Source organism: Gadus chalcogrammus, chromosome 4 (assembly GCF_026213295.1).
Source record: "Gadus chalcogrammus isolate NIFS_2021 chromosome 4, NIFS_Gcha_1.0, whole genome shotgun sequence".
Classification (NCBI taxonomy): domain Eukaryota; kingdom Metazoa; phylum Chordata; class Actinopteri; order Gadiformes; family Gadidae; genus Gadus; species Gadus chalcogrammus.
The window spans coordinates 28,876,862-28,890,165 of NC_079415.1; positions in this window are offsets into that span (position 1 = coordinate 28,876,862).

Sequence of the window (13,304 nt, forward strand, 5' to 3'; positions counted from 1 at the left end):
CTAGCCTATGATTTGCAATGGCCTAGGCTCCAACCTTTAGTCACATGTTGATTACCTGCAGCAAATAAAAATAAAACCAAATTTAATACGACTGGGAGGGGGACCGCTCCACCGCCCTTCACCACTTCGGAGGAGCTGGCTCTCGCCAATAACGAAGGTCGGCCGATGATGGTAGGAGTGGAAGGGGGGGGATGTCCTCTGACCCCACTGCCTCGACATCAAAGGCCTTTGTAATGAGTATGTATTCATGTATTGGCAATGGACATCAATAATTGTCTTGCTAATCAAATGTGAAATGATTGAGTGTAAATTAATTGTCATTTTTAGTTGAAGGTACAAACATTAGTTTGGAGGAGCTGCCGACAATCGATCTCCAATCAGAGGTATATAACTATCAAAGCAAAGTGTCACGTACTCTTCTAAATGTTTAATTTCTGGACAGAATGTCCTATAATAGGTTTCTCTGATTCTTGCAGGAGACTGTCGGCCTGTGTCTCCAGGGCGACTATGGAGGTGATTTTTCTTAATAATTCTCACAGCTATAGTATGAATAAAAAATGCCTAGGCCTAATTGTGTCACTGACATAGCGGTTATGTGTCTGTGGCTGATGGTGGATGCTGCTGAAGGTGAATGCTGCTGATGGTGGATGCTGATGATGGTGGATGCTGATGGCTGCTGCTGCAGGTCGCTGCTGCTTGAGGCGATGGCTGCTTGAGCTGGCTGGTGCCGGATAACACTGCTGTTGCAGGTCGCTGCTGCTTGAGGCGATGGCTGCTTGAGCTGGCTGGTGGTGGCGAAGGATGGTGGTGTCGCCTTCTGCTGCTAGTGGTGGCGGCTTGTGCTGGCGACGGCTGTTGGTGGTGGTGGCGGCAACTGCTGCGATTGTTGTCCTTCCTTTCGACCTGATGCACTTTACTATCCTTAACCTCAGCCTGATGTTTGTGGAGTATTTTCTTTGTTTATTAATAACTTATAATGTTCCTTCACTTTGTTCTTGTTTTACAAGTTAGATATACACGCACACCTGTTTACACACTTGTTGTTCTTGTTGCACACATGACTAACATTGTTTTATTTATTGATACCCCCTGGCTCTACTTTGCTGTTCTTGTTCACTTACTGCATGTTTGCTTTGTTGTTCTTAGTCCTTGTTCCCACTTGTTTTTGGTTCCACAAACCTCAGCCTGATATATCTGGCATCTCAAACACTGGGTCCAGCTTTCCCTGGCGCCTACTCCTTTGCAGTGTGCAGATGTTAGGCAGTGGAATCTGCATTTGCTTTAGGGTTATAACCAGTAGTCCATTTTACTTGTATTGCTTTTTTAATTGTCTCCTTTCCTCACCCTATTCCTCTCTTGTCAACACTTATATATACAATATTCATCCCTGTTCCTTCACTTTGTTGTTTTTCAAGTTGGACACACACACGCACATATTATTGTTGTCTGACCCATTGTTTAATAAAAAAACTTTCATTTGTTATTCTTTAATATATGTGATACTTTGTGTTCGGCTTAGTCTTAAAAGTAGCATGGTTGTGTGGTCAGCTCCTGCCTCATCAGGAGAAGTTGCCTGGAAACTAAATGCTAAATGGACTGTTGCTACTCTGCTTTCTCAATCGCTCTCTGACCACGGGTACGTGAATCGGAATTACAAGCAAAATCAAGAACATTTAATAATACATTTAATTTAGAGGCACCTTTCAAGACACCCAAGGTCACTTTACAGAGCATATAGTCATCATAAATCGTTTAAAAAAAAAAAGACATTGTGGAAAAAAATAAACATAAATAAAAAATATTTAAAAATATTTATATTTATATTTAATAGTCCAGTTGCGCTAAAATGAACATCTTGAATCGTCTTTGATTTCAGAACAGATGTAGTGAGGTTAAGCCACTAAAGTCAGTAGCCTAGTGCTACCCATGCTTACACGAACGTGAAGCTTTACCTCAAACTTAAAAAAGTATCTGTTGCTACGTTACGGGGACGCTGGCGACACTGACGCCGCTCCGTCTGCCTTGTTTTTATTTAAGTTTTTTCAAGTTTTCGCAATTTAATCTATTTTATTTTTATGACAAAGTTTGTCATACGTTTTAACTTCGTTTTGGCCTTCTTTTGTCAAAAAAAATTCTTGCACTTTACCGCATCCTGAGCTTGATTTTGGATATCCAACGCCTCGGTCGATCTGAAGCTGGTTGCCTGTGCTCCACCGCTGCTGTTTTTGGGCTACTCAATGTCTCTCTCCCTCTCCTTCATCCTGTCGGCGGATTTGACGCTGACCAGCAGCTAGGTTAGTCGGTTGACTAATAACTAGCCCTAAACATTGGGCGCATGCTCATGCAGCGACCGGCAGCAAGTCACGTCTGTTCGAAAACACTGTTTGTTTGTTTTTGTGATTTGTGTTTTTATGCACCTTTTATGCACAGTATTTAATTGGCCAACAAATCATCTTATAAATTGACTTTTAATATATTTTATTGAGTTGACCAGATAAGCATCAAATCATGGAGTTAATCGTCTTGTTCCTTCTGTGGACAGTGATCCATCTCGCGGAAGCTCTAAACGGGTTCACTAAACCGGAGCGCATAACATACAGCAAAGACTTTCTTCTCCAATGGAGTAACTTTCAGGATCTTCGTGGTGTGAATCTAGTGGTTCCCGATCTAAGCTGTTTTGCCGATCAAACAAGTGGAAAAGGGGATTCTACCGGCGCGTTTCCCCGCAAGATCAGGAAGCGAGGAAAGCGGGCTGGCCTGCGTCTAAGACTAAGGAAACAACCCCTTTCCCATATCCCCTTGCCTTCCATAATTCTCTCGAATGCGCGGTCTCTTCGAAACAAGGTCGATGAGCTGCAAGCCAACGTCAGATTCCAACACAAATTCAGAGACGCTTGCTTGTTGGTGATCACAGAGACATGGCTGTCGGAGAGGGATTCGGACACCGAACTTGCCATTGACAGCTTTGGCTCACCCGTGCGGCTTGATCGGGATGCCGCTGCGACCGGTATGTCACAAGGGGGCGGGGTCTGCCTATACGTGAACCAAAGATACTGCAAAAATGTTATTGTAAGAGAAAGACTGTGTACTAAAGACATTGAACTGTTGTGCGTATCACTGCGCCCCCCTTATCTTCCCCGAGAGTTCCCCCAAATTTTCGTCATGGTTGTGTATATCCATCCAAGGGCAAACGCTGACAATGCCTCGGAGACTATATTGCAATCTACCCAAAAACTACAGGCAATATCACCCGACGCTCCAGTGCTGATCCTTGGGGATTTTAATCATTGTTCTCTCCAGAAAACGAAATGAAATGAAATGAAATGAAATGAGGCATTTATATCCCGCACATATGATTAGCAAGCCAACACAAGGAAGGCAGCTAACCATGTCAGAGCGGCTGGCTGTGAAATGTGCACAAAAAGTGGTGTAGACTTTCAAGTTGGTAAGAAACTGATATTACCGTGACATCATTATATTTATAAAGAAAAATAAAAATGGTTTTAGAACTGGTTATATAAATAATTCTTCAACATTCTCTTAAAACAGTTAGTATTATTAATGCATCTTATTTCTAGAGGTAGAGAGTTCCATGCAACTGGTGCGTAATTAGAGAATCTCCTGGCATCTACTTTCGTCTTTGCCGTTCTGGATATCTTCAGCTTGAAGTTGTCACCTGGTATCTTCGATCTGGTGTTGCAAGTGTCTGATGCTACCTCCATCTCAACAAGTTCTTTAAAGGGACTCTGACCTTTGTTGCATTTGAGAATTACAGCACATTCAAGAGTACTGTAACGACCTCGCCGGTGACATAATGATGTCGAGTCATTAGTAGTTGAAGGTAGTTTTAATGAACCAAAACCAGGTCACTGAAACCCGTAACATTGTAACCAACGGCAGAAAACCGACACAAAACAAACCCCGGTTACCCCGGCAACCCCCAACACGGTCTCACTCGCGTGCAGGCCCCCACCCTCCTGTTTTTCCAAGGCCCTCCCCCAGCTGACCTAATGATTCGCCCCCACGCTGATTGACAAGAAGAACATTACAATACATACACATAGAACAACTGGCATAGCGGACAACGAAATATAATGTAACACATAACACACAAACTATTTAACTGTCCCAGGGTCGCTACAGTACAAAAGTTCTAGACTCCCATGGGTTATGTTTAGACTCCCATGGGTTATGTTTAGACTCCCAGGGGTCATAATATCTACCAGGGGTCTAGTAAACAAGAAATTTAGCAGGTGGCTCACTTTATGGGCTTCATGCGATACCGTTTTGAGGCCCCATGTTGAAGGACAGTGGTCCCACTGAGTATAAGAAAGGTGTATGAGCATTACAAACAGAGTAGCGGGACAACGTCGCGTCTGAGTCTGAAATGGGTCCCGTAATCGGACTGAGTGGTGCGGTTGGGTGCCAACGTTCTGGAGGTCTTCCTGTAGCTCCAGAGTAGCGGGACAACGTCGCGTCTGAGTCCGAAATGGGTCCCGTAATCGGACTGAGTGGTGCGGTTGGGTGCCAACGTTCTGGAGGTCTTCCTGTAGCTCCAGAGTAGCGGGACAACGTCGCGTCTGAGTCCGAAATGGGTCCCGTAATCGGACTGAGTGGTGCGGTTGGGTGCCAACGTTCTGGAGGTCTTCCTGTAGCTCCAGAGTAGCGGGACAACGTCGCGTCTGAGTCCGAAATGGGTCCCGTAATCGGACTGAGTGGTGCGGTTGGGTGCCAACGTTCTGGAGGTCTTCCTGTAGCTCCAGAGTAGCGGGACAACGTCGCGTCTGAGTCCGAAATGGGTCCCGTAATCGGACTGAGTGGTGCGGTTGGTTGCCAACGGTCTGGAGGTCCTGAGAATCATCCAGGGGAGCGGGACCACTTGGCTTCTGAGGCCGAATCGGGTCCCCTTGTCGGACTGAATGGTGCAGTTGGTGGCCAACAGTCTGGAGGTCTTCCTGAGGCTCCAGAGGAGGGTAACTCTGTGAGTCTGAGTCCGAGATGAGTCCCCTAATCGGACTGAATGGTGCAGTTTCAGTACGCCGTGGACCACTTTGGTATGCCATCGTCAGTCGCTACGGTCGCTACTCGCTACTGTCTGCCGTGGAATCAAAACAAACCCTCTAGTTGAGGACGCGCCTTGATGACGCGGGCCCGAATGCGCCACAAGAAGCAGACGGAAAACCTTATATATCCATGCAGCAAACAGACAGGTCTGTCGGCCAATAAGGTCATTCGGTCTGAAGAATTTTATTGGTTGAAGTTTTCACTAAATATTATGAGAGTAAAATAATTGTTTGTTTTTACTCCTGGTGGGTCTGTCTTGCATATTAGAGTGTTATTACCTTATTAATACCAATTTAACCTTATCCAAAAAAAGTGTAAAAATGCAACAAAGGTAAGAGTCCCTTTAAGGTAGCAAGGTGCATTACCATGAACTGTTTTGTGGGTCAGTAGACAGACCTTGAAGAAAATCCTCTGATCTATTGGGAGAATGTGGGATTTCTTGTAGAAGGGAACCAGGTCAGTAGTTCTGTCTTGGATTTTATAGATGAAACGTGCCACCCCATTTAGGATGGACTTTAGCTTCTTTAATCTGGTCTTGGGCAGGTTCATGTAAAGAGAGTTACAGTAATCTATCTTAGATATGACTAATTGCTTCACCATCATGAGCTTGATACTTTCATCAAGATAGCGACCAATGGTTCTCAGGTTCATCATTGTCCAGCTGCATTTCTTCTTCACACTGTTGATCTGTCTTTCCATGTTGAGGGATTTGTCGAACTTCACTCCAAGGCTCTTCCAGCTATCCCCTTTGCACTCAGTTGGTAGAATTGTCGTGCTTCCAAACTGCAGGCTGACATTGAGTTCACATTGTTTGAGGACATGACTCTTGCCTAGCACCAACAGCTCGGTCTTTGATTCGTTGAGTTTCATGAAGTTGTTGACCATCCACACTTTTATTTCTGCAAGACATCTGTTGGTTCTGTCTTGAACATCTGTAAACTGAGATGCACGATTTGGATGAAACGAGATGTAAAGCTGAAAGTCATCTGCGTATAGTTGGATATCAAGTCCATATTTCCCTGCGATTTTCTGGGGGGCTTTGATGTAAAGAATGAAAAGAATCGGCCCCAGGAGTGATCCTTGGGGGACTCCAAACAACAACTCCAAGAAGGATGAGAGCGTATCATCAATCTTTACACAGAAATATCTCTTCTCAAGGTAGGACTTCATCCACTGCAGGGCGCTTCCGGTGACACCATAGTCATTCAGTAGCTTTTCCAGCAATACTGTGTGGTCGATGGTGTCAAACGCTGCACTGAGGTCAAGCAGTACAACAATGACAACATTGCCAGCTCCAATCTCCCTGTTGATATCATCACACATTCTAACCAGCAGTGTTTCACAACTGTGATTAGGGCGGTATCCAGATTGGACCTCTGAGTAGAGACTATGTCTTGAGAGATGGACGTTGAGTTGGTTCAGCACAATTTTCTCAAGAATCTTCGAAATAGCAGAAAGGTTGGAGACTGGTCGATAATTGCTAAGGATGTCAACATCAGCATTGTCCTTCTTCAGAGTTGGTTTGATGACTGCTTTCTTCATGTCAGATGGAAAAGTTCCGGTCTTTAACGAGGAGTTAATGATGTGGAGTAGAACAGGCGTCAGCTCTTTTACACAGTCTTTAAGAAGAAATGTTGGGATTGGATCCAGGCAACAAAACTTGTTGGACATCTTAGAGAGTAAGTCTTTGAGTTCATCAGCTGTTATCTCAGAGAAACTGTAGAATCTGCAGTCCTCATCAAGAGTAGGGTCTTTGTTGAGGGGTTGGTCTTTGTCAGTAGCAAAAGAGGGTTCCTCAGCTGCTGTAGGAGTTATACTCTTTTCCTTCTCTATACCATCCCGGATGGTAGTAACTTTGTCTGCGAAGAAATCTTTGAAATCTTCAGAAAGTTTAACGGGATCTTTGTGGTTTGGAAGGTCTTGAGCATCATTTCCAAGTAGTCTATTGAACTTCTTGTAGAGTATTTTAGAGTCCCCTGAGGGGGATTTGAGAGAGGCATTGTGGTGAGCACATCTCTTGACATACTCGAAACAAGTGAACTCATCCCTAGCTCTAACATACTCCGATCTTGCCACACGCTGTTTCGGTCCTGGCGACTGTATAACATGAGGCAACTCCGATCTTGCAAGGTCTTCTTCTTCTTTGCTCTTCCTCCAAGCACGTTCAGCCACTCTTCTTTTGCGCCTGAGAATGCGGAGTTCCAAGTCCAACCAGGGCATCGGGTTCTTCTTTATCTTCTCTTCCTCCAAGCACGTTCAGCCACTCTTCTTTTGCGCCTGAGAATGCAGAGTTCCAAGTCCAACCAGGGCATCGGGTTCTTCTTTATCTTCTTCTTGATGAAAGGGCAGTGCTTATCCATTAGCTGAGTCAGCACAGTGTTGTAGAGAATGACAGCATCATCTGCTGGCATGTCTTCAGGGAAGTCCGCTAATTTTGAGTCAATTAGTTCTTCTTTGAATTGTTCTGCATCAATCATTTTGAAATTTCTGTAGGTCATAAACTTGTCTTTAGGGATCTTTGGCTTAATATCAGCATCAAAGAGTACAAGGAAGTGGTCAGATTTGGTCCTTGAGGGGCAGATCTTAAACAAGCTCAGTTTCCTTCTAAGGGCTTTGTTGGTAACTACAAGGTCCAGAGTTCCACCTTGGTCATGGGTTGGCTCAAGTGGAACGTGCTGGTACAGGTCGTGGTCTTCCAAGAGTTGGTAAAACTTCTTGGGGTAGTGTTCTTCTGGTCTTTCCATATGAAAGTTGAAATCCCCAGCGATGATAGGAGAACCAGGTTTCCCTGAGAGGTCTTTGAGATACTCATCAAATTCCTCTAGGAAAGCACACTCAGTGAAACAAGCTTTCTTGGTGTACGGAGGTCGATAGATGTTTACCAGTCTTACAGTATCTTGTTCAGAGTGCAAGAGTGACTCCATGACTTGAAAAGACTTGTACTTCATGACTTTGCTGTTGGATTTTAACTGAACAGTATCCCGGTAAAGCATGGCTATTCCTCCACCACTCCTGTGTTTCCTCGGGTCCGATATGACATCCCATCCATAGTCTTTGATTTCCATCAGCTTGGCCTTGTTCCCATCTCGAAGGAAGGTCTCTTGCACAAAACAAATGTCACAGTCAACATCTTGAAGATGTTCTAGGACTCCTACTGTCTTGTTGACTAGAGATCGGACATTAAATGTTGCTATCCTTAAACTCGTCCGAGGCGTGCTTTGGCCTCTTTGATCCTCTGTATGTAGGAGTTTTTTGCCTGTTCACATCCGGCTGTCCTAGACATAATGGCTGCTCGCTCTCTTACAAACGAGGGACACAAATTGTCAGAGGCTTTGTGTGTTGCTGCTGAGTTCTTCTCGGAGGGATTTCTGCTCTTGCAACAGTTGGAGCACTTCATCTTCTTGATCTTGTTGTCTTTCTTGTTCATGCAGTCCCTTGAGGTGTGACTCCCCCCACAGTAGAAACATGTAGGGTCTTTGTCTTTGTCTTTACAGTACCTAGAGTTAGCCATGTGACCGAATTCTTGACAGTGATAGCACTGGATGACATGAAAACGGTCTGTAACATAGTGCTCACTGAGGTCAATGTTTACACAGTCTCCATTTCGCCTTATTGACTCCCGGGTTTCTGCACTGATTTGGATTACAGCGTATCTCTGCTTGTCATCAAAGAACACAACCTTGATGGATTTCATATTCTCGCTCTTCTCCAGGAGCTTCTCTTCAAGGGTCTCTTTGCTGATTATGTCAGTTGGAATATCCCGGATAGTTAGTTTGGGATCCAACTTCTTTCTGTCTTCAGATTTCGAGGAAACCTTGTACTTCAAGGAGAGGGCTTCTTTGGCTTCATCCAGGTGAGCTTTTGAAGCGAAGTTGAGGATTGCAGTTCCCCCAGATACTGAGGCCTTCTTCACCGGAACCTTTTTTAGGGTTCCTTTGACGTCCCTTTTCATCGCAATCCAATCTACATCCGTGATAGGCGCTGGATCCTCTTGGTCTCCACTGACCCCATCAACCATCCTTTCAACCGTGAGAGTATGTCTGACAGGGAGCTGTTTGTCTTCTTTGGTCTCTTTAGGGTTGCCCTGTCCTGTAGTAGGCAATGTAGCCATAGCTGCTTTCAATAAATCAGGTATTACATCATGGAGCTGCTTCTTTATTATCTCTTCAAAGTTGGGGAAATCATGTGGGACAGAACTTGTGACATCTTTAGTATCTGCAATAGTTTTACAAAGGTTCAGAGCTCTCATGGAGAAAGCGAACAAATCCTTGATAGCTGTGAACATGAGAGCTCTGGAACTTGTGTTTTCCAGATCCTCCAGTTCCTCTGCTGTCTCAATAGTTTTCATATCTTTTGTCTTCAGGGATTTCCGGTTAATGTGGTCCAACTCATCTTTCATCTTTTTCCATTCTTCCATGGATACAGGTCAGGACAGTCTGACACAAACCCGGAAGTGTTTGTGAAGCGCCGAAAATCTATCAAAAAACGAACTATACTAAATGAACTACAATATACTGACAACCACTCGTTACAATATTGTGGCGATCGTGGTTGCAGAGTTCAGAGTGCCGCAAGGGATCCTAAATATCCTTTGATCCACGCAAGATATCCGACGCGATGCTGTCCGCGCCGACGCGATGCTGTCCGCCTGCTCGGTCGCAGTTCGCTCGGTCCTAGTATCAAGAGTTATTATTGAAATAATAATGAATTGAATTACTGTATATGAATTACAAGTTGTATTAAAGTTCAGAGTGCCGCAAGGGATCCTAAATATCCTTTGATCCACGCAAGATATCCGACGCGATGCTGTCCGCGCCGACGCGATGCTCTCTCGATTACTGCTATCCATAAGGAACTTTTACCAATATGTTAAGTGCCCTACCAGACTCAACAAAACGCTGGACTTGTGTTATGGGTCCATCAAAGGAGCATATAAAGCTATTCCCCTTCCCCCACTTGGGGGGGCCGACCATAATTGTATTCAGCTTATCCCATCATACTGCACTGCACTGCAGAGGGGAAAAACGGTCACCAAGCGGGTTAAAGTCCGGACTGACAAATCCAAATTGAGTCTGCAGGGCTGCTATGAGTGTACAGACTGGGAAATGTTTAAGCAATCTTGTCCAAACATTGACGTCCTTGCAGATGTTGTCAGTTGTTACGTCTCCTTTTGTGAAGATAATGTTATTCCTGAAAAAACTGTAAAGGTGTACCCAAATAGTAAACCATGGGTGACGAAAGCACTCAGGGCACTGCTATACAGGAAAAGACAGGCATTTAGAGCAGGGAACCTTCCGGAGGTTGAAAAACTAAAAAAGGAAGTTAAACATGAAATAGCAAGAGCAAAGCGGAGCTATAAAGAAAAGCTAGAGGACCAATTGGTAAACAACAATTTAGGCTCTGCTTGGGATAGCATGAAAACCATAATTGGTACAAAGAAAACAAGAAATCCGAATTTGGTGCTGGATGGGTTCACATGCTGGCACAGACAAGCTGGCACAGACGAGGAATGAGTTTTATCTGAGGTTTGACTCACCAACATTTAAGGATGACATTTTAGAGCAAAAAAACTACCTAAAGGATAGTGCCCCAGCGCCCTTTGATCTGCATGACGTAGTAGATACCTTCAGACACTCAAAGGTTAAGAAGAGCCCCGGGCCAGATAACATAGGGGGTCACCTACTCTCCTCGTGCGCTGAACAACTTGGTCCAATATTTTATTACATATTTAAGCTCTCCTTGAGCCAACAGAGAGTCCCCAAAATTTGGAAAAACTCGACTATTGTACCAGTGGCAAAAATCAGTCGCCCTAAGGTTTTAAATGATTTTAGACCAATTGCCTTGACCTCATTGGTGATGAAATGTTTTGAAAAGCTAATGAAAAAGGTGCTCCTCATCAAAACAGAGAATCTATTGGACCCACAACAATTTGCTTATAGGGCCAGGCGAGGGGTTGAGGATGCTACAGCCACTCTGCTTAACCTGATACTTAAGCACCTTGAAGGTAGCAACACTCATGCCAAAATTTTATTTGTTGATTTTTCATCAGCTTTTAACACTATTCAACCACACATTTTAGTTGATAAGCTGTTAAGAAATTTTAAATTAGATTTTAGTTTAGTGGGTTGGATTTTGGATTTTTTAACAGACAGAACTCAGAGAGTGAGGGTAAATGGAGTATACTCAGAAAAGCTCCTGTCCTCTACAGGGTCACCACAGGGTTGTGTCCTGTCCCCTCTTTTATACATCTTATACACTGATGACTGTCGTAGCCAGCACACAAACAGACATATTTTAAAGTTGGCAGGTGACTCAGCTATTGTTAGTCTTTTAAATGGAAAATAATCTGAGCATGGTCCTGTTTTAAACGATTTTATAGCCTGGTGTGATAGTGCTCACTTACACTTGAATGTATCAAAAACGAAGGACATGGTCATTGATTATAGGCGCAAGTCCCCCCCTACCCAGGTCACTGCTAGAAACGGGCAACCTGTAGAGGTAGTTGGCTCATATAAATACCTGGGAAGCATAATTGATGACAGGCTAAATTTTAATCTTAACACAGAGAATATATGTAAGAAAGGCCAACAGCGACTCTCCTGCCTCCGTAAATTGGCAAAATTCAATGTGGATAAAACCATTATGAGAATATTTTATAAATCGTACATTGAATCTGTTTTATCTTTTTCTATGATATGCTGGTACGGAAATCTGAACGTAAAGGATAAAGCCTCACTCGCCAAAGTAGTGAAGGCCGGTGGCAAAATCATAGGTGCCAAGCAAAGTAGTCTAGCAGACCTATACAATAGATTTGTCCACAAAAAGGCAGAATCTATTTTATCAGCTAATGGTCATCCTCTTCATCCTGAGTTTCAGTTGTTACCTTCTAAGTCACGTTTCAGATTCCCTGCAGTTAAAACCAATAGATATAGATTCTCATTTGTCCCCACTCCCCAGTGCCATTTCTCTACTGAACTTAGATTTTGGAGCCCGGGGCCGACATGGTGTTTTTGGTGCAGTGTGAGGTATGATTACCTGCTGTATGAAAGGTATTTTATTTGACACATGGTAGTTATTATTATTATTCTGATTTACATGGGTATGTCATGCAGGGATGCTTATCAGCATGCCTGTATACACTCTGCACTATCTATATACTATCTGCATGTATGTTTGGTCTGTCATGTTGTACTTTCTGTCCTATGTTGTCTATTGATGTCTTGCTGCAAACAAAATCGCCCTTAGGGGACAATAAAAAGCTTTACTTACTTACTTACTTACTCCCAGGGAGATTGAGGCTTTGCGCTGTGCTTTGCCTGAGCTGCTGTAGCCTACTAAACATGGGATATATCTACACCGCGGAGCAGCTCCAACAGCTTGCCTCCTATGCCATCAGTTCCATCGATGAAGATGTACTCCAGCTTTGCCAGGTTACGGGGATCCGTCGGAGGAAGCGCTACATACACAGAGGGTCTCGTCGCTCCTTCAAGATCTACAATCGAGCAACGGAGGATGCCATACCGACTATCCAGTCTCGGCGCGGCTCTCCTGGACGATCCTCTCCTGTAGGCAACTCTGCACCCCGCAAGGAAGTCCTCCATCAACACTTCACAGGCCGGAATGATCTCTCCCTGGCTCGTTGTTCGTGGGATCCGAGGTTCCCCTGCCATGTAGGCCTATCCATCACCCCCCACCGACCCCAAACACCTGTCAGCTCTGCTCGTCCGAGATTGCGGATCCGTAGCGGTGGGGTGAATCCCCTGAACATCCGCCCTCTGGAATACTGCCGTCACCCCCAGACTGTGATTCACTCCACAGCAAAAGCCACCCTGGTCAACAGCAGGTCTGTGTCGAACAAAACTTTCGTTTTAAATGACTTTTTCTCTCGTCACAATCTGGACTTCCTATTTTTAACCGAGACTTGGATAGGCGCTGGAGTTGGTCAGTCTTCTGTTTTCAGCAAACTTTGCCCCACCAACTGCTCGTTTATTAGCACGCCAAGGTGCGTTGGAAGAGGAGGCGGAGTAGCTCTCGTTTTCAAGAATGATTTTAAAGTACGGACACTCTCTGTAGGCAGTTTTTCCACTTTCGAACTGCAATGCATAATTGTAGAATCTGCCACGTCCCCACTGGCTTGTGTTCTGATCTATAGACCCCCTAAGCCTGACAAAGACTTTATAACAGAATTCTCTGACTTTCTGTCCCATTTTGTGTCATTGTACGATCGTCTGCTCATACTT